Here is a 17513-nt window from a genome sequence, read left to right on the forward strand (position 1 = left end):
GGCACATATGAGAAAGTAATCAATGGACAACTAAGGTGTCACAACGAGAAACTAATGATTGATGCTTCTCATCTCTCCGTTCCTGTCTGTCTGTCCCTATCTATCCCTCTCTTTGACTCTCTCTGTCTCTGTAAAAAAAAAAAAAAAAATCTTGTTTATGCTACAGAGCCTTTCCCATGCCACATTCACCATGCAGCTTATAAGCTCCATCTGACATACACACAGATCGTTAAAGCAGAGATCCTACCAGGCAGACTTGTCCCTGTGCCCTTTTCTAAAGCGGGTTTGGTCCCCTGGACACTCACTGGGGGTAGAAGGCTGGACTCTAGAGCAAGTGTCCCTCCTGGCTCGCACCCTGCCTCCTTCCACGCACGGAGAGTTCTCTCTGAGGTTGTCTAGTTCCACTCACAGGGCTCCCCCGACCCTGGCCAAGTTTCAGAGAAGTTCAAGAAATGGGAGGGTGGTCCCTTGGCCCAAGTTCCTGACCCATAAGGAGACTCTCTCCATGGCCCAGGGAAGAATGAGAGCGTGCTGAGTCAGCACACAGCACTGGCCTCTGGAGCCTGCGAGTGGCCTTTCTGAAGGTCCCAACAACAGGCTGTACCTTCAGTCTGCAGGCAAGGATTTTCCAGAAATTTCCATGTGCCTGGCATTGTGTGAAGTCAGAAAAATAGTCCTGCCCTTAGGGAACTCACATGTTAGCACAGAGGGTGGACAAAATGTTTTCTGCAAAGGGCCAGATGGTAAATATTTCAGACTTTGGGTCAGTCCCTGTCACAACTCCTCAGCCCTGCTGGCATGGTGCTGAAGTGGCCACAGGCAAAGGTTTCGATGTGAGGTGGTTGTGTCCCAATAGAATTTTATTTATGAGCACATATAATGTTCACATGTCGGAAAATATTATCTTCCTTTGGCAGGCTTTCTTTTTTCAGCCATCTAAACATGTCAAAAGTGTCGTAGCTCTCCCCTGCTCTAGAAGACGGGACTGAAATGAAGCCAAATTACTATACAATACAAAATGGACCGATGGACATAAAGGGGACATTTTAAATGGGAAGGCAGGCAGCGGGTGTGCGGGCTCTCTCTCCTCTCACACTCCTGGCCAGGTACACCTGACCCACAGACTCCTCGCCAGCAGCAGCAGCAGCCACGATCCACCAGGAAATGAAATCATTTGCTTGCACTTGGCGTTTGAATTCCCCCCAAAGAGACTCTAATGGGGAGCAGAGGTTTCCTGACCTTTGAGAGAACTAAAATTGAACTTCTCTTCAAAACAGAGATTCATCAGGCAAGAATACTATTATTAACTTTGTCTTTTAAGGGAAAAGAATAAAAGAATGGGAACGTTTCTGTCTCACAGGGGTTTCCACTTACTCTCCCGCTCCCTTTCTGCTGGCTCTGTTGTTCTTGGGATGAAAAGCACTCCCACTGCTTAGAGATTCCCAACTCTTTCCCCAGCAATAGTTATTCTTAAACTGGTTCATTTGTAGGTCGGAGATCCTCAACTCCATTCCAACCCAAAAGAGCCTGGCTTTGTCCACACTGCCATCTGCCAACATCCCTCACCCCATGTTGTTAGGAGGCTGACCAAATATGGAGTAATTAGCTGTCAACGAGAACAAGCAACCATAGCTTTAAATCCCACAGCCGTGCCACACAGCCCTGCCCTATCTTAGGCAGTTATGGGATTCGGTCCACGCGGAAAAGTATCCTTACAAACTCGTCAGAAATGCCTGCAATCATACAGGCCAACTTGCTGTTGATACAGTCCCAAAGTGACACTGGGGACTTCTAGTCCCTGACTCACCCAATGTGGTAGGTGGGAGATCCCACAGAGGCCCACAGTGTGCTTTGACTGTATTTCTATCTAATCACAGGACCTTGGATCAGAATCACTGTAACAAACTCTTGAACAAGAGTAGTACATAAGACCTTTCCTTAGTAAACATCATTTTCCCTAGAGTGGATTTTCGCTGGGAAGCACCCATCAGGACATCCCAGGTTCTCTCCTGGTCCTCCCTCTCTCTCTCTCCCCACCCCCTTTTCTGTGGCTCCGTTTCCTCCTCACATGATGCAGCCAGCCCTGAGTTCTCTCCTCTAATCAGGTCCTGTACTGCCTCCTACTCTCCTGAGTGTCACTGTCATCTCCCAGGTAGACTGTAAGCTACCCAGTGAGAACCTAGTCTGGTCTACTCTGTACCTTGTGCCCCTGACACCGTGCTGAGCACAGAAAGACCACAGTGCATGCTGTGGTGGCTCAAGGCCCTGTTTAGGTACCACCTGGCCTGCCTCCATGGAAACCATGCTAGACAACAATGAGAAGTGTTGGGACCAGAACTGGTTATGAGTTCAGTAAGAGATGCTCAACATAGCTAACCCATTTCAGATCCTCAAACCCTGTTAGCCATGTTGTCTCATGAGTCAGGGACAGCACAGACAGTCTTCCACACTGGCTTAATCACTCTGCATCTAGATATGGAAACCAACATAGATACATCTGTGTATGCCTCTCTATGCATTTGAGATTTTTAAAACTATTGAATAATTTAAAAATAAACTGTAGACATGATGCAAATTCTTTGGTATATATGTTGTCAATATGAAGATAGTCTTACAAAAACCACAGGATAATCATTAAAATCAGAAAATTGATATTGCTACACGCTATCATCATGTACAAACTGGGTTCAAATTTTGCCTATTTTCCCAATAATTTCTCTTATTGTTAAAGAAAATCCCAGGTCCTACTTCATTGTCATGTCTCTTAATCTGTGACCCTATGGAACTCCTCTGTCGGTCCAACTCTAATGACATTGACTTCTTTGTAGAATGTAAGGTACCACTTTGTAGCAAGTCCCTCAGCTGGGACCTTTCTCACGTTTCCTTACAATGAAACTCGTGTTATCTGTTCTTCACAAGAACACAACTGACGTGGTGCTGTGTCCTTGTCAGCACATTATGTCAGGAGGCACATGATGTTGGTTTTCCCAACTTCAGTGACTAACTTCAATCACTGGTTAATGGGTACCTACCAGGTTTCTCCACTGTAAATGTTATTACTTTTCACTTTGTAAAAAGTATCTTGTGGAAAGATAGATTGAGACCATGTGAATATGCTGTTATTCCTTAAACTTTCACTTTAGCATCCTTGATTCTCACTTGGGCCAACTACCAAATGAGGATTTTTCTACCTCTGTGATTCATTCTGCATTTATGTGTGGCTTTCAGTGCTAATGAAGAGCTTTTCTCCCTCCATGGCTAATTCACCTGTTTATATCAGCATGGACTCAATGCATCATGTCTTATTCGATGGGTTGCAGTTGGCAACGATCACCATTTATTTGCAATTTTCTAATTATCCCAGATGTGGCCAGTGAGCTCCCTTTAAGGTGGGCTCCTTATCCCCTGAACACTTCTCCATCTTTTCCTGTGCTTTTCCTTCCTTTGTGGCACAAAAGTTGTTTCCAGCTCACCTTGCAATTTTCCAGTCCCTAATGTGGAATCAGGCATTTCTCCAAAGATTCCTCATTCTTTTTAGTAGAGGATGGTCTTCCAAAGTCAAGACCTGTGCGCTAGGTGTGCACAGCAGCAATCCACAGTAGTCTCCGCTATTACAGAAGGAAGACCAGTGCCACCCTAGCCCCCGGCCACAAAGTATACACATCTGAACTGAACCTACACTATTCCTGAAGGTCTGAGGCCCAGCAGCCTTTACACCACCAGAGAAGCAGAGGTGACTCTGTCCCTAGATGCTCTCTGCAGGTTGTCGCTGAGCTGCATGGTGTAAAACCAACCCCTTGAAACTGACCCTGGGTCTGCTGGAAGGCGGTGTCAGCTCGTTCAGAGCCCCATCACCTTATTGCAAACTCTCAGAGAGACAGCTTCATAACATAGCACTAAAGCATGGTTGGGCTTTTGCTTAGCGGCTGATTTTCTTCTTTGTGACCAATGGTGGAAAATCTGTAACTAGCCAGGTCACCCTTCTGCTGGCAACAATGGACCAAACATATGGTGCACACAACAAAGCTAAGTGTCATCGTGGTGTGCGTTTTCAGAACATCCTGTGCCTGGTGCGTTTCAGGATTCTATCCAAGGTAGCTTTCTCTTCAAAGCATCACCCCCCCCCCATCATAATGGTGGCTAGTTATATGTCCTGTGTCTTAGGTGTCCATGGCAACCATAGAAAATATGGCAGGATGGGTGGCTTAGACAGCAGACACTGGCGTTCTCATAGTTCTGGAGGCTGGAGGTCCCAGGTGCAGGTGATGGCAGATTCCGTTTCTGGTGAGAGCTCCCTTCCTAGTTTGCAGGTGGCATCCTTGTCCCGTCTTTGCATGGCCATTTCCCTTTGTGGGCCTGCAGAGCCCTCTTCCTCTTCTTAGGACACCAGTCCTTTTGGATTAGGGCCTCACCCTTTCGACTTCATGTGAACTTTATTATTTCTGTGTGGCCCTACCTCCAAGTACTGTCATGCTGGGGTTTAGGGGGGGGGGCACAATTAAGTCCATCACACTAGGTAAACCGCTCACAGCCTTGGGACCAAGCCAGAATGCTAATGCCTGGCACAGCATTCTCATCCTCACTGGGCACCTGCAGCCCTCCTGGAAACCCCCACTCCCGACACCTAGAGTGCAGAAGCTGTCGAGCCACAGGAGAAGAGAGCAGGTCACACCTGTGACTTAACTAACTGCACTTTGTCTAAACTTATGTAAAGGAATATACACAGAAACTTGGCACATTATTCCATAATCAGGCGGTACAGAAACATCCTAAAATGCTTCGTTATCCCTCCCCCACCATGCCGCTCTTCATAGGCCGTCTGGACTTGCCGTTGCTAAAAGAGCCATCAGGGTGGGAAGGTCTAGCACCTGAGTAAAGGGGCCACATCACCATCCAGGTGACACCCACCAGCCTAAGCACACACAAGGGCACTGTGGGCCTGACGTCTTCTGCACAGAAAGTGCCTTCAGGGAGAGTGAACGGGGCTACCGAGGCTGGAGTCCCCCACCTTAGATCTCCCTCCTTCTGCAAACCCCTCTACACTGACATTCCCCACCCGTCTAGCAGGAAAGAGCTTTGTGCCCAGCGGCTGGCACTGCACATCATATGGTGTATTAAGTCTGGGAGCTCTGTTCCAACTCATTGAACAGTGTTTCCACTTTCATTCCAAAATCACCTATTGATTCATTTTGCGTTATCAGCAAAATGTCACCCACCCTCCCACAACCCTCCTGTCTTCTATTGTCTAAGGGGCACTGGGTTCTCAGGGGTGGACTTGCCCTCCCAGTCCAGAGGATCCCACCTGCTGTATACAACCATCCTGCCCGTCTCCTGTCCTGCCCATGCAACTCGCCCGACCAAGCCGCCCCTTAGACCTCTTCTCGCCCATAGGATTTGGCTGTTTGGCCAGTGGCTGCCATTTCCAAGCCCTCATCCAGAATTCTGTCTTGTGGACTCGTCCATCATGGCCTGGACCTATGTGCTGCTTCATTCTCCAACTCAGGCACATCCCCAGGCCCCTCCTTCTCAAAGAGAAAGTCAAGACATTCCCCAATTGTTGACATTAATCAAGGGACAACAGTATTCATACACCTGCTTAGATGTCATTGGACAAGTCACTGCTTGAGTACTTCCTAAAACATCCATTCCATCTTCAAGAAGCAAGAAAACTACCTACAACATAGCACTAGGGACGCTCTATTTCAGAAGAGAAAATTATGACAATTAAATAGTTGAGCTGATAGATTTCCAAATTGGATGAATGTTAGTCATTTCCTGCTGTCAAAAGAATATTTCTCTCGACCCCTCAACCCTTCTAATAAAAGCCGGGAAACAAGACAGAACATGAACAGCGCAGCTAGTCATTGCTGGGGCGGCATTCACAAGGTTGCTCACAATTCGTTTCACTGTAGTTATTTACAATATAAACAAAGACATATAAAAAGCTACCCCTTCTGGGATCTATATTCAGAGTAAAACTTAACATATCCAATCCAGCCCTTTTATCCTAACTTTAACCAAATAACTAAATTTGACGGAAGGGATTTGAGACATTTGGGCTACACAGATGGTTGCTTGGTAGCTGTGGGGCTCAATGGGAGAGCTGTTTCTCAGAGACTGTTAGGTTGTCAGTACCCTTTGAAGGCGAATTATAAGTGCTCACCCGTCTTCCTGTTCAACTTGGAAACCAGGTCCAAATTCAGCATTTCAGGGAGAGGGAAGGACATGACCCAAGAGACCCCAAGTATTGTCGGGGCTAGAAGAACTCAGTGTTGTCTTCTCAAGACATGACTGCTATTGGCCCCCGCATTCCTATCATTCTCCAGATCTTTCTACTAAATGGGGCTCAGGGATGGGTCATCACCCTTATAGCCACTAAGTGTGGGAACTGGGGTCGGTACATCTGAAGAGATCATGCCTGCCCTCCGTCTACTTTAAACCAATGAGTTTTATACACAATCCAGGCCCTTTATGCAGCTTGCCAGAAATTATTCTGAAAGGGGTGATGGAGAGGAAGCTGAAACTGGGAACGGGTACCACTCAATGCTTTTTACTCTCTGGAAGTAGACATGTATCAAAGTGTGTTAGAATTCAATTCCATCAAAAACTGCTTGAAAGAAACTAACAATCACCTGAGGTGACAGAAATCTTTTTTTAGCTATACAGTAAAAACATCTAAAAAGAGGTGTCTGGTCCATAGAGGCAGATCATAGCAAAAGCACATTCAGCGAATGAATACATTCAAGCCGCCACCACTGTTAACAGGTCCTGTGAGGCCCGTGCAATTCTACTGGCTGTGCTTCCCCGGTGAGCACAGGCGCACTAGCAACCACACAGAACCCAAACAGCAAAGTCCAATTGACTAAAGGTATGTTTGCGGAGGTGGCTCCAGCCAGAGGCAAAACTGTGGAAAAGGACACCACATGGAACTCCTCAGAAGTCAGATTCAGCAGGTGCCCCATCCAGTAATGCACCCTCTTTCAGTTTCCAGCAAGAACTGCCAGGCTCCACACAGGCCGAGCAAAGAAAGTGGTCGGCAGAATCCAGTCTGGTGGCCCAACTCTTTACACCCATTAAAGGTAAAGAGTCAGAAATCTAACATTAGAGAGTATGGTTTGAGACCTCCCCACCCTTCATACCGGGCCAGCTTCCTGCAGTAGTTTCAGGGGCTAGTAAACCTCTCTCTCAACCACCCCAAATGTTCCATCTGATCCTTCCTCCTCAAAGGGGTGGCTTGAGCTTGCTTGGCTTGAAATTGAAAAGTAACCTGAAGTTTCACCAGTGAACAACGTTACTTTGATCTGTGCACACCTGTGACTCATTTCAGTTTAGAAAAGGAAGGACTTCTAGGGTTTTTAAAAATTCATGTCTGTGCCCTAACTACAGCCATAGGCTATTAACTGGGCCCAAAGCCATTCATGGTAATTCTGTCCCCAGAATTTAGGATACACTCATAGGCCTTTGAGAAATTCAAAAACATTGGGGTTTCCCAAGACTCCCACAGCAAAAGCCTTTTCATCCTATCAATCCCTGACACAAGTACAAAGATATGTAGACAGTGGCTGAAGTCACAAATTTACTCCATAGAGTGCCTTGTAATTTCAACGCAAAAGACATTTTATTAGAAGTCCTTGATAAATGGTCCTGGAACTTTCATAAATTTAAACAAGATTCAAGAGGGAAATGGCTACTGTCAGGTACACATTATAGAGTGGAAAGCCTTGAATTAAAAAAATAATAATAATGGAAAATTATAAACCTCTAGAGGGGCATGGAATAAATAGTTTGTAATAACATAAAAAAATACAGCCATTGGTAATTTTTTAAAGTTAATTTTACTGAGGTGACATTGATAAATCAGGGTACCTATGTTCAGAGAAAACAACTCCAGGTTATTTTGACATTTGATTATGCTGCATTCCGATCACCCAAAGTCCAATTGTCTTCCTTCACCTTCTAACTGGTTTTCTTTGTGCCCCAACCCACCCCCATCCCCTCCCTCTCCTCCCCCCCCCCGTAACCACCACACTCTTGTCCATGTCTCTGAGTCTCATTTTTATGTCCAACCTATTTATGGGATCATATAGTTCTTAGTTCTTTCTGATTTACTTATTTCGCTCAGTAAAATGTTATCAAGGTCCATCCATGATGTTGTAAATGATCCGATGTCATCATTTCTTATGGTTGAATAGTATTCCATAGTATATATGTACCAAAGCTTTTTAATCTACTCATCCACTGACGGACACTTGGGCTGTTTCCAGATCTTCGCTATGGTGAACAATGCTGCCATAAACATGGGGATGCATTTCTTCTTTTCAAAGAGTGCTATGGTGTTCTTGGGGTATATTCCTAAAAGTGGGACAGCTGAGTCAAAAGGCAGTTTGATTTTTAATTTTTTGAGGAATCTCCATACTGTTTTCCACAGTGGTTGCACCAGTCTGCATTCCCACCAGCAGTGCAGGAGGGTTCCCTTTTCTCCACATCCTTGCCAACACTTATTCTGTGTTGTTTTGTTGAGGAGCGCCATTCTGACTGGTGTGAGGTGAATCTCATTGTGGTTTTAATTTGCATTTCTCTAATGATGAGTGATGTTGAGCATTTTTTCATATGTCTATTGGTCATCTGTATGTCCTCTTTGGAGAAGTTTCCATTCATTTCTTTTGCCCATTTTGTGATTGGATTGTTTGTCTTCCTGGTATTGAGTTTTACAAGTTCTTTATAAATTTTGGTATTAACCCCTTATCAGACATATTGTCGAATATGTTCTCGGATTGTGTAGTTTGTCTTTTTATTCTGTTCTTATTGTCTTTAGCTGCACAAAAGCTGTTTATTTGATATAGTCCCATTTGTTTATCCTGTCTTTTATTTCACTTGCCCATGGAGATAAATCAGCAAATATCATATATTGCTGCGAGAGACGTCAGAAAGCTTACTGCCTATGTTTTCTTCTAAGATGCTTATGGTTTCACGGCTTAAATTTAAGTCTTTTATCTATTTTGAGTTTATTTTTGTGAATGGTGTAAGTTGGTGGATTTCATTTTTTTTGCAGGTAGCTGTCCAATTTTCCCAACACCATTTGTTGAAGAGGCTGTCTTTACTCCAATGTATACTCTTACCTCCTTTATCAAATATCAGTTGTCCATAAAGCTGTGGGTTTATTTCTGGGTTCTCTGTTCTGTTCCATTGATCTATATGCCTGTTCCCATGCCAGTACCAGGCTATTTTGAGTACAATGGCCTTGTAATATAACTTGATATCAGGAAGTGTGATACCTCCCACTTTATTCTGCCTTTTCAAGATTGCTGAGGCTATTCGTGTTCTTTTTGGTTCCATATAAATTTTTGGAATATGTGTTCTATATCTTTGAAGTATGTCATTGGTATTTTAATTGGTATTGCATTGAATTTATAAATTGCTTTGGGTAGTATAGACATTTTAATGATGTTTATTCTTCCTAACCATGAGCACGGTATATGCTTCCACTTGTTTGTATCTTCCCTGATTTCTTTTTTCAATGTTTTATAATTTTCTGAGTACAAGTCTTTAATCTCCCTGGTTAAATTTATTCCTAGGTACTTTATTTTTTTGGTTGCAATGATGAAGGGGATTGCTTCCTTAATTTCTCTTTCTGACAGTTCATTGTTAGTGTATAATAATGCCTCTGATTTCTGAGTATTAATTTTATATCCTGCCACCTTGATGAATTCATTTTATCAGGTCTAGTAGTTTTTGGACTGAGACATTAGGGTTTTCTATATACAATATCATATCATCTGCAAATAATAATAGTTTTACTTCTTCTTTTCCAATTTGGATACCTTTTATTTCTTTTACTTGTCTGATTGCTATGGCTGGGACTTCCAGAACTATGTTGAATAAGAGTGGTGAAAGGGGGCACCCCTGCCTTTCTCCTGATCTTAAGGGGATTCCTTTTAATTTTTGCTCATTGAGTACGATGTTGGCTGTGGGTTTGTCATAGATGGCCTTTATCATGTTGAGGTATGTTCCCTGTATTCCCAGTGTGCTGAGAGTTTTGATCATAAATGGGTGCTGGATTTTATCAAATGCTTTTTCTGCATCTATTGAAATTATCATGTGGTTTTTCTGCTTCCTTTTGTTTATGAGATGAATCACATTGATTGATTTGCAAATACTGTACCAGCCTTCCCTCCCCAGAATAAATCCCACTTGATCATGATGTATGATTTTTTTCATGTATTGCTGCATCCGGTTTGCTAATATTTTGTTGAGGATTTTAGCATCTAAATCATCAGGAATATTGGCCTATAATTTTCTTTCTTTGTGTTGTCTTTGCCTGGTTTTTTAGAATCAGAATTATGCTCGCCTCTTAAAAGGAGATTGGAAGTCTTCCTTCCTCTTGAATTTTCTGAAATAGCTTGAGAAGAATAGGAGTTAGTTCTTCTTTGAATATTTGGTAGAATTCACTTGTGAAGCCATCAGGCCCAGGACTTTTCTTTGTTGGGAGTTTTTTGATAACTGTTTCAATCTCATTTGTTGCAATCGGTCTATATAGGTTTTCTGATTCTTCCAGATTAATTTTTGGAAGATTATATGTTTCAAGGAATTTGTCCATTTCATCTAGGTTGTTTAGTTTTTTGGCATACAGTTCTTCATAGTATTTTCTTACAATATTTTGTATTTCTGTTGTGTCAGTTGTTATTTCTCCACTCTCATTTCTGATTTTATTTATTTGAGTCCTCTCTCTTTTTTTCTTGGTGAGTCTAGTTAAAGGTTCATCGATCTTGTTTACCTTTTCAAAGAACCAGCTCCTGGTTTCATTGATCCTCTGTATTGTTTCTTTAGCCTCTATTTCATTTATTTCCACTCTGGTCTTTATTATTTCCTTCTTTCTACTACTTCTGGGTTTTACTTGCTGTTCTTTTTCTAGTTCTTTTAGATGCAGGGGCAAGTTGTTTATTTGAGCTTTTTCTAGCTTCTTAAGGTATGCCTGTAATGCTATGAACTTCCCTCTCAGGACTGCTTTTGCTGTGTCCCATAAATTTTGAGTTGATGTATGCTCATTATGTTCCTTTCTGGGAATTTTTTTATTTCTTCTTGATCTCATTGTTAACCCATTCATTATTTAATAACATGCTATTTAGTTTCCAAGTGTTTGAGTATTTTTCAGTTTTTCTGTTGTGGTTGATTTCTAGTTTCATGCCATTGTGATCAGAGAAAATACTTGATACAGTTTCAATCTTCTTAAATTTGTTGAGGCCGCTTTTGTGCCCTAACATGTGGTCTATCCTAGAGAATGTACCATGAGCACTTGAAAAGAATGTATATTCTGCTGCTTTAGGGTGAAAGGTTCTGAAGATATATGTTAAATCGAGTTGATCTAGTGTGTTCTTTAAGTCTGCTGTTTCTTTAACTTTCTTTCTTGAGGATCTATCTAGTGTTGTTAATGGGGTATTGAAATCCCCTACTCTTATAATATTGCTGTTGATCTCATCCTTTAAATCCATCAAAGTCTGCTTTATATATTTAGGTGCTCCTGTATTAGGTGCATAGATATTTATAATGGTTATATCTTCCTGTTGGATTGCTCCTTTTATCATTATGTAGTGGCCTTCTTTATCTCTTACTATAGCCATTGTTTTAAAGTCCATTTTGTCTAATATAAGTATTGCTACCCCAGCTTTTTTTCGTTTCCATTTGCGTGAAATATTTTTTTCCATCCTTTTATCTTCAGTCTATATGCATCTTTTGTTTTAAGGTGTGTATCTTGAAGACAGCATATATATGGGTCCTGTTTTCTTATCCACACAGCTATCCTATATCTTTTGATTGGATCATTTAATCCATTTACATTTAATGTTATTATTGATATGTAATTGTTTATGGCCATTTTGTTCTTTAAAACTATTCCTCTTTTGCTATATTCTTTTTCTCCTTTGATCTGTTTGCAACAGGCCCCTTAGCATTTCTTGCTGCTTTGGTTTGGTTGTAGTGAATTCCTTGAGTTTTGAGGTTTTTTTGTCTGGAAAGCTTTTTATTTCTCCTTTAATTTTAAATGATAGCCTGCTAGATAAAGTAGTCTTGGTTGTAGGTTCTTGTTCTGCATTACTTTGAATATTTCTTGCCATTCCCTTCTGGCCTCAAGTGTTTCTGTTGAGAAGTCAGTAGTCATCCTTATGGGGGCTCCTTTGTAATTGATAGCCTTTTTCTCTCTAGCAGCTTTTAATATTTTCTCTTTATCACTTAGCTTTGGTATTTTAATTATGATGTATCTTGATGTTGATTTCTTTGGGTTTCTCCTTAATGGAGTTCTCTGTGCTTCTTGAACTTGTGAGATGTTTTCCTGCCTTAATTTAGGGAAGTTTTCAGCTATGATATGTTTGAACAAAGTCTCTATCCCTTGTTCTTTCTCTTCTTCTTCAGGAACCCCTATGATGCAGATGTTATTTCTCTTCATGTTGTCACAGAGCTCTCAGAGTTTCCTCAGACATTTTGAGTCTCTTTTCTTTTTTCTGCTTGCTTCCATGCCTTCATGTATCTTGTCCTCTAACTCGCTGATTCGATTCTCAGCTTCATCCATCCCGCTTTTAATTCAGTAGTGTTCTTCATTTCTGATATTGTATTTGTCATTTCTGACTTATTCTTTTTTATTATTTCAATGTCCTTTTTATATTTGCTATCTCTTTACTTAGGTGTTCGTAATGACTATCTATTGTTGTTCTAAGATCTTTGAGCATCCTAACAATCATTATTCTAACTCTGCATTTGGTAATTTGGTTATATCTGACTCATTCAGGTTCTTTTCTGGGGATTTCTCTTGGTTCATTTGTGTTGCATTTCTCTGCCTTCTCATTTTCTCTGTGTAAAAGAAGGATTTGGCCACTCAGGTCCTCTGGGTGTGGCCTCTGTGTTCCCTAGGTGTGGTCTGTCTGCAGCCCCGTCACCCCCTTTGCTGCTGCTGCCTAGGCCATTGGGGTATGGGCGTTGCCGGTGTCAGCCTACTGGGGCTGTTGCTGTGGTTTCCACCTCTCCTTCATGGGAGGGGCTGTGATCACGTGCTCAGGTGTACAAGCTTCGGTGGCCTCAGCCTTCACCCCGCCCCCATGGGTGGGGTTATGTGCCATGCCCCAGCCACAAGCCTCGGCCCTGAGGCAGGGGTGAGCACCTTTGCTCAGCTGCGGGTCTCCACCTGATTCCGGGCTCTCACCCCACCCTGAAGGAGGAGCCTTCTCACAGGACGGCTGCAAGCCTTGGCTCCACAGGCTGGGCAGGGCTGCATGCCCACGTTCAGTCACGGTTCTCCGCCTGTTCTGGGCTTTCACTCCAGGCCACAAGCCTTGGTTCCGCAGGCAGGGTGATGCTGCACTCCTGAACCCTTGCTCAAGAGCTGGTCTTCACCCCTTCAGGGGCTCCTGCCCTTCCCCCACAGGCTTGAATGCAGGCGGCTCGCAGCTGGGCTTGACCACTTTCACGTGTCCCCTCCACCCCAGCTTGGCAAGACTGAGCTCACACCTGGGCCTCAGTTGTAGCCAGCCGGCTTCCATCCTTGCCCACGGAACCGCGCTTCCATGTCTCACCGCCGCCCACCCGCCCTCGGGTGAGCCCTCAGCAGGGTGGGTGGGGAAGCTGAAGCTCAGACCCTAACATTCACTACTGTAGTTCCGAAGCTCCCTCCTTCTAAGCAACTCTGCTCCAAGTACCTCGGGAGAGCTTGTCTGGCTGGTGTCCTGCTTCCCTTTGCTGGTATTGCTGTTTCCAGGGGAAACATTCACTTCAGATTTGGGGAGTGACTTAACCCAGGGGTTAGGGTGGCTGTCCCTCAAAGTGTTTCTCCCTGTGCCTCCTAGATTACACTCTCTTCCTGCTACTCCGGTCCTCTCCTCTCTGTGAGAGAGGTTTTCTGCATGGTCCCTTTAAAAAGAATCCTGAGTCTGAGAAATCAGTCTCTTTCTCACAAACAGTATCCTGACTTGTTTCCAGCTAAATACTGTCCATATGCCTTTTCTAGGCTCTGGGGCTGCAGGCTGGGGCTTTGTTCCTGGGGCTCAGGACCCTCCCCTCTCTGCTAAATTCACTTCCCGCCACGCGAGTCTCTCTGGGCTGCCCTTCACTCCAGGGAGCTGGGCAGCCCCCTCTGCATTTCTGCTTTTCCTACCAATCTCAATGTGGCTTCTTCAGTATTCCTTGGTTGAAGAGTCCTCTTAGTTTAGTCCAAAGTTGGTTTTTCCAGATGATGGTTCTTAAAATTAAGTTGTAATCCACTTTGGTTCTGGGAGCTGGAAGTTGGTACATCCACCTACTGCATCGCCATCTTGTCCTCCTGGTAATTTTTTTATATACATGGATATTTTAAACTAATTTAGAATGTGTTGATTAAATGCAATTTTCATTACATGATATTATATTAAGAAGGAAAGGATATCATCTTTCCAAGGTCTCCATCCAGAACTAAATTCTCTAAGATATAGCAGCATGGGCCATTGATGAAGAGTACACTGATGGCTTGATCATCTGAGAGCCAAACTTTGACTCAGCATGAGACCCAAGTCAGCCTTGATGGTGGGGAAGACTGACACTTCCTGATTTGCATTAAGTGATGTGAGGAAAGGAGGCTCAGCCCACCCAGTGTCTCACCCAACTCCTGCTGCCCAGCATGACACACGTCAGAGACTAAGCCTTGTCCTTCACAATCAGTTCAAAAAGCCCAATAGGATGCCATTTGTTCTGGCAAACTGTTTTCTTACATCTAGGTTGTTAAATCTAGAGAGGGAGGGAAGGTAGGAGGACAGGAATGAGGCATCTATTAGTGCCTATGAACTAAGGACAAGAGTCTGTGGTTGGATAGGTAGACAGATAAGTAATGCCCTGAAAGATCCAACCTGAACTATAAATGCCCCCTTATGGGAGGTGTAGAGAACAAAGAAACAGTCCCTTAAAAGGGAGCAGAAACCCGTGGTGAAATCCACATGGAGGGGGAAATGGGAAGAAAAGGAAAACACCTTGCCGACTGATTTTTCTTGTCACCCTTCTCTTTCATGATCCATCAGGCCTTTTAATATTCTTATTTTGAAGCGATTCCTGAGCACAAAATGCATCAAGATTTCATCTCACGAAGGGCAGTGGGGGAGGGTAGGGGAGCACTGTTTTCTTTACAACCAGGGCTCTGTTCACTAGGAAGGGGTCACTTTTTAAAAGCTGTAGACCCTGACAATTCTTCTTCAAATGGGACCTCTCAATTACACTTTGAAGAATATATATACACACATAGATGATATATGTGTGCATATATAGACACTATACACATATATACATGCAAATATACTCACTTGTGTATATCTATGATACATACCATATATCCCCATGTATAAGATGCACCTTAATTTTGGGGCCCAAAATTTGAAAAAAAGACAACAAGCACCAAAAAATAGGAAATGTAAGTAAAAAAAACTATAACCACTGTATAAGATGCACCCAGTTTTTAGACCCCAAATTTTTTGAAAAAAGGTATATCTTATACATGGAGAAATGCAGTATATTTAATGATAACTTCACTACAGTTGAATTATATTCAGTATATATGCAAAAACTTCTCCACTCAACCTGTATTATGCTCTCTCTGGATCCGATACTTTAGCCAACACTTCCACCCATCTATTAAATACCTTTTCTAAAACAGAGGGACTAAGAGAAATACTAAGCAACCGAGTCTGGTTTCCAGCCAAGTATCTGCACAGACAGTCCTTATTAATAAATAATTTCAGGTATCTTATCCAACACCCACACTTCTCTTCCCCAACTCTGGCCTTTAGAATTCAATATCGCAGAACAAGCCTTGCCAGCGTTAAAGGAAAAGACAGAGCCTGGCGGTAGTTACAGCAGTGAAAGCAGATTTTAATCAGGAACTGTTGCAATAGGGGGAAGAGAGCTCAGTACAGAGCTGGGCTCAATCCACATATAGCATGATGAGCAAGCTGACCACAGGTCAGTGGAGGGCGCTAGTGAATGGAAAATACTAAGCAGTGAATGGAAACATCAGGGGTCTAGGAGATTCTGGCTAAACTGACCCGACAGGATCCTTGCTAAGAGCAGGCTGGGGTGATCAGATGTCTCCTGGGGGATAGTGGAAGGTGAGAAACCAAGTCAGATATTAACGGTGATCAGATATTGAGGGGAAGTGGATTCTGGAAAAACTGACTTAGCAGGACCTTTGATAAATTTGAGTGATGCAAAGACCTGAAAGGTCAATAATTAGTTAGGCAGAGGGTTTGGAGGAGCCTCAGAAAAGCTGGCCCAGGGAGAATGTTTGCCACCAGCACTGGGCAATGTTACCAGCTGCTCCCCTGGGCTGAGAAATGAGTGTGAGGTTCACTAGGGAAAGGTCTGGACTTGTGATCAGAAGATGCACTCACATCTTGACCCTACGACTCTTGTCCTTGACCAAGACATCTGGTTTACCTGAACCCCAGTTCTTATACCTGATGAGAGGGATAGTACCTGCCCAGCTTGGTTTGGGTGGTTATTTTTCTTTCTTGAGAAAGAGAGAGAAGGAAAAGAGAGAGGGAGGAGAGAGATGAGAAGCATCAACTTATAGTTGCATCACTTTAGTTGTTCGTTGATTGCTTTTCATACGTGCCTTGAACGGGCGGCTCCAGCCAAGCCAGTGACCCCTTGCTCAAGCTAGTGACCTTGGAATCATATTGATGATCCTGCGCTCAAGCTGGCAACCTCAGGGCTTTCGAATCAGGAACCTCAGCCTTCTGGTCAATGCTCTATCCACTGAGCCACCACCAGTCAGGCTGTATGGGTGATTATTAAATGAAAAGATATAAAAAAAAAAACCTAGCACAGAATCTGAAATGTAGTGGACAATGAAGAAAAAAACAAAGTTGCTTTTAAAATACTGGTATATCTCTAGTGCTCAGAGGTTCTACATACCTGTAAAATGACAGATGGCTCAACTTTCTAAAACTGTCAAGATTTAAAAAAAAAAAAACATTCAGACTCCCTATTCACTGATCATTCTTCCTTATTTTGAATCTCAATGAGATGTGCTGGGAATCCCATCACATATAATTCAAGTATGTCAGAACATACTGGCTCTAAAATTATCTTTGCAAAGGAAAAAATATATATCTGTCTACCAAGCCCTTACAAAAGAATCAGCTGTATGAAGACTGGAGAAGTGTCTGTTTCCCATTCAGGTGTTTTATACCTGAAACAGGTCAGACAGGTAGGGACAGTTGGACTCAGGAAGAAGAGCATGTTAAGTCATCCAGAATCACTGAATGTGCTACAAGTAGCACAAAGAAACTTCCTGCTCATCTGGCTCTTGTTTTTCCGGCAACCTGATTCGTCTAGATTCCAGAACGTTACCAAGGACACAGACATAAGGAGAAATACAACCTTGAAAGGCACCATGTGTCGACTCATTAAACGTCCCACACTTCAGCCCAATAACTAAGACTCACATGAAGATAAGCAGAACCTGCTTCCTTCTTCTCCAATAAGAAACCCTAACAAGCTCAGTTGAC

General features: G+C 43.1%; 1 protein-coding gene across 2 annotated transcripts in view; it reads left to right on the top strand.

The window, feature by feature from the left end:
- KCNJ6 (potassium inwardly rectifying channel subfamily J member 6) overlaps positions 1-17513 on the top strand; it is a 221954-nt gene that overhangs the window by 178235 nt on the left and 26206 nt on the right. The gene's annotated exons all lie outside the window — the stretch shown is intronic.

This window comes from Saccopteryx bilineata, chromosome 2 (genome assembly GCF_036850765.1).
Source record: "Saccopteryx bilineata isolate mSacBil1 chromosome 2, mSacBil1_pri_phased_curated, whole genome shotgun sequence".
NCBI lineage: Eukaryota > Metazoa > Chordata > Mammalia > Chiroptera > Emballonuridae > Saccopteryx > Saccopteryx bilineata.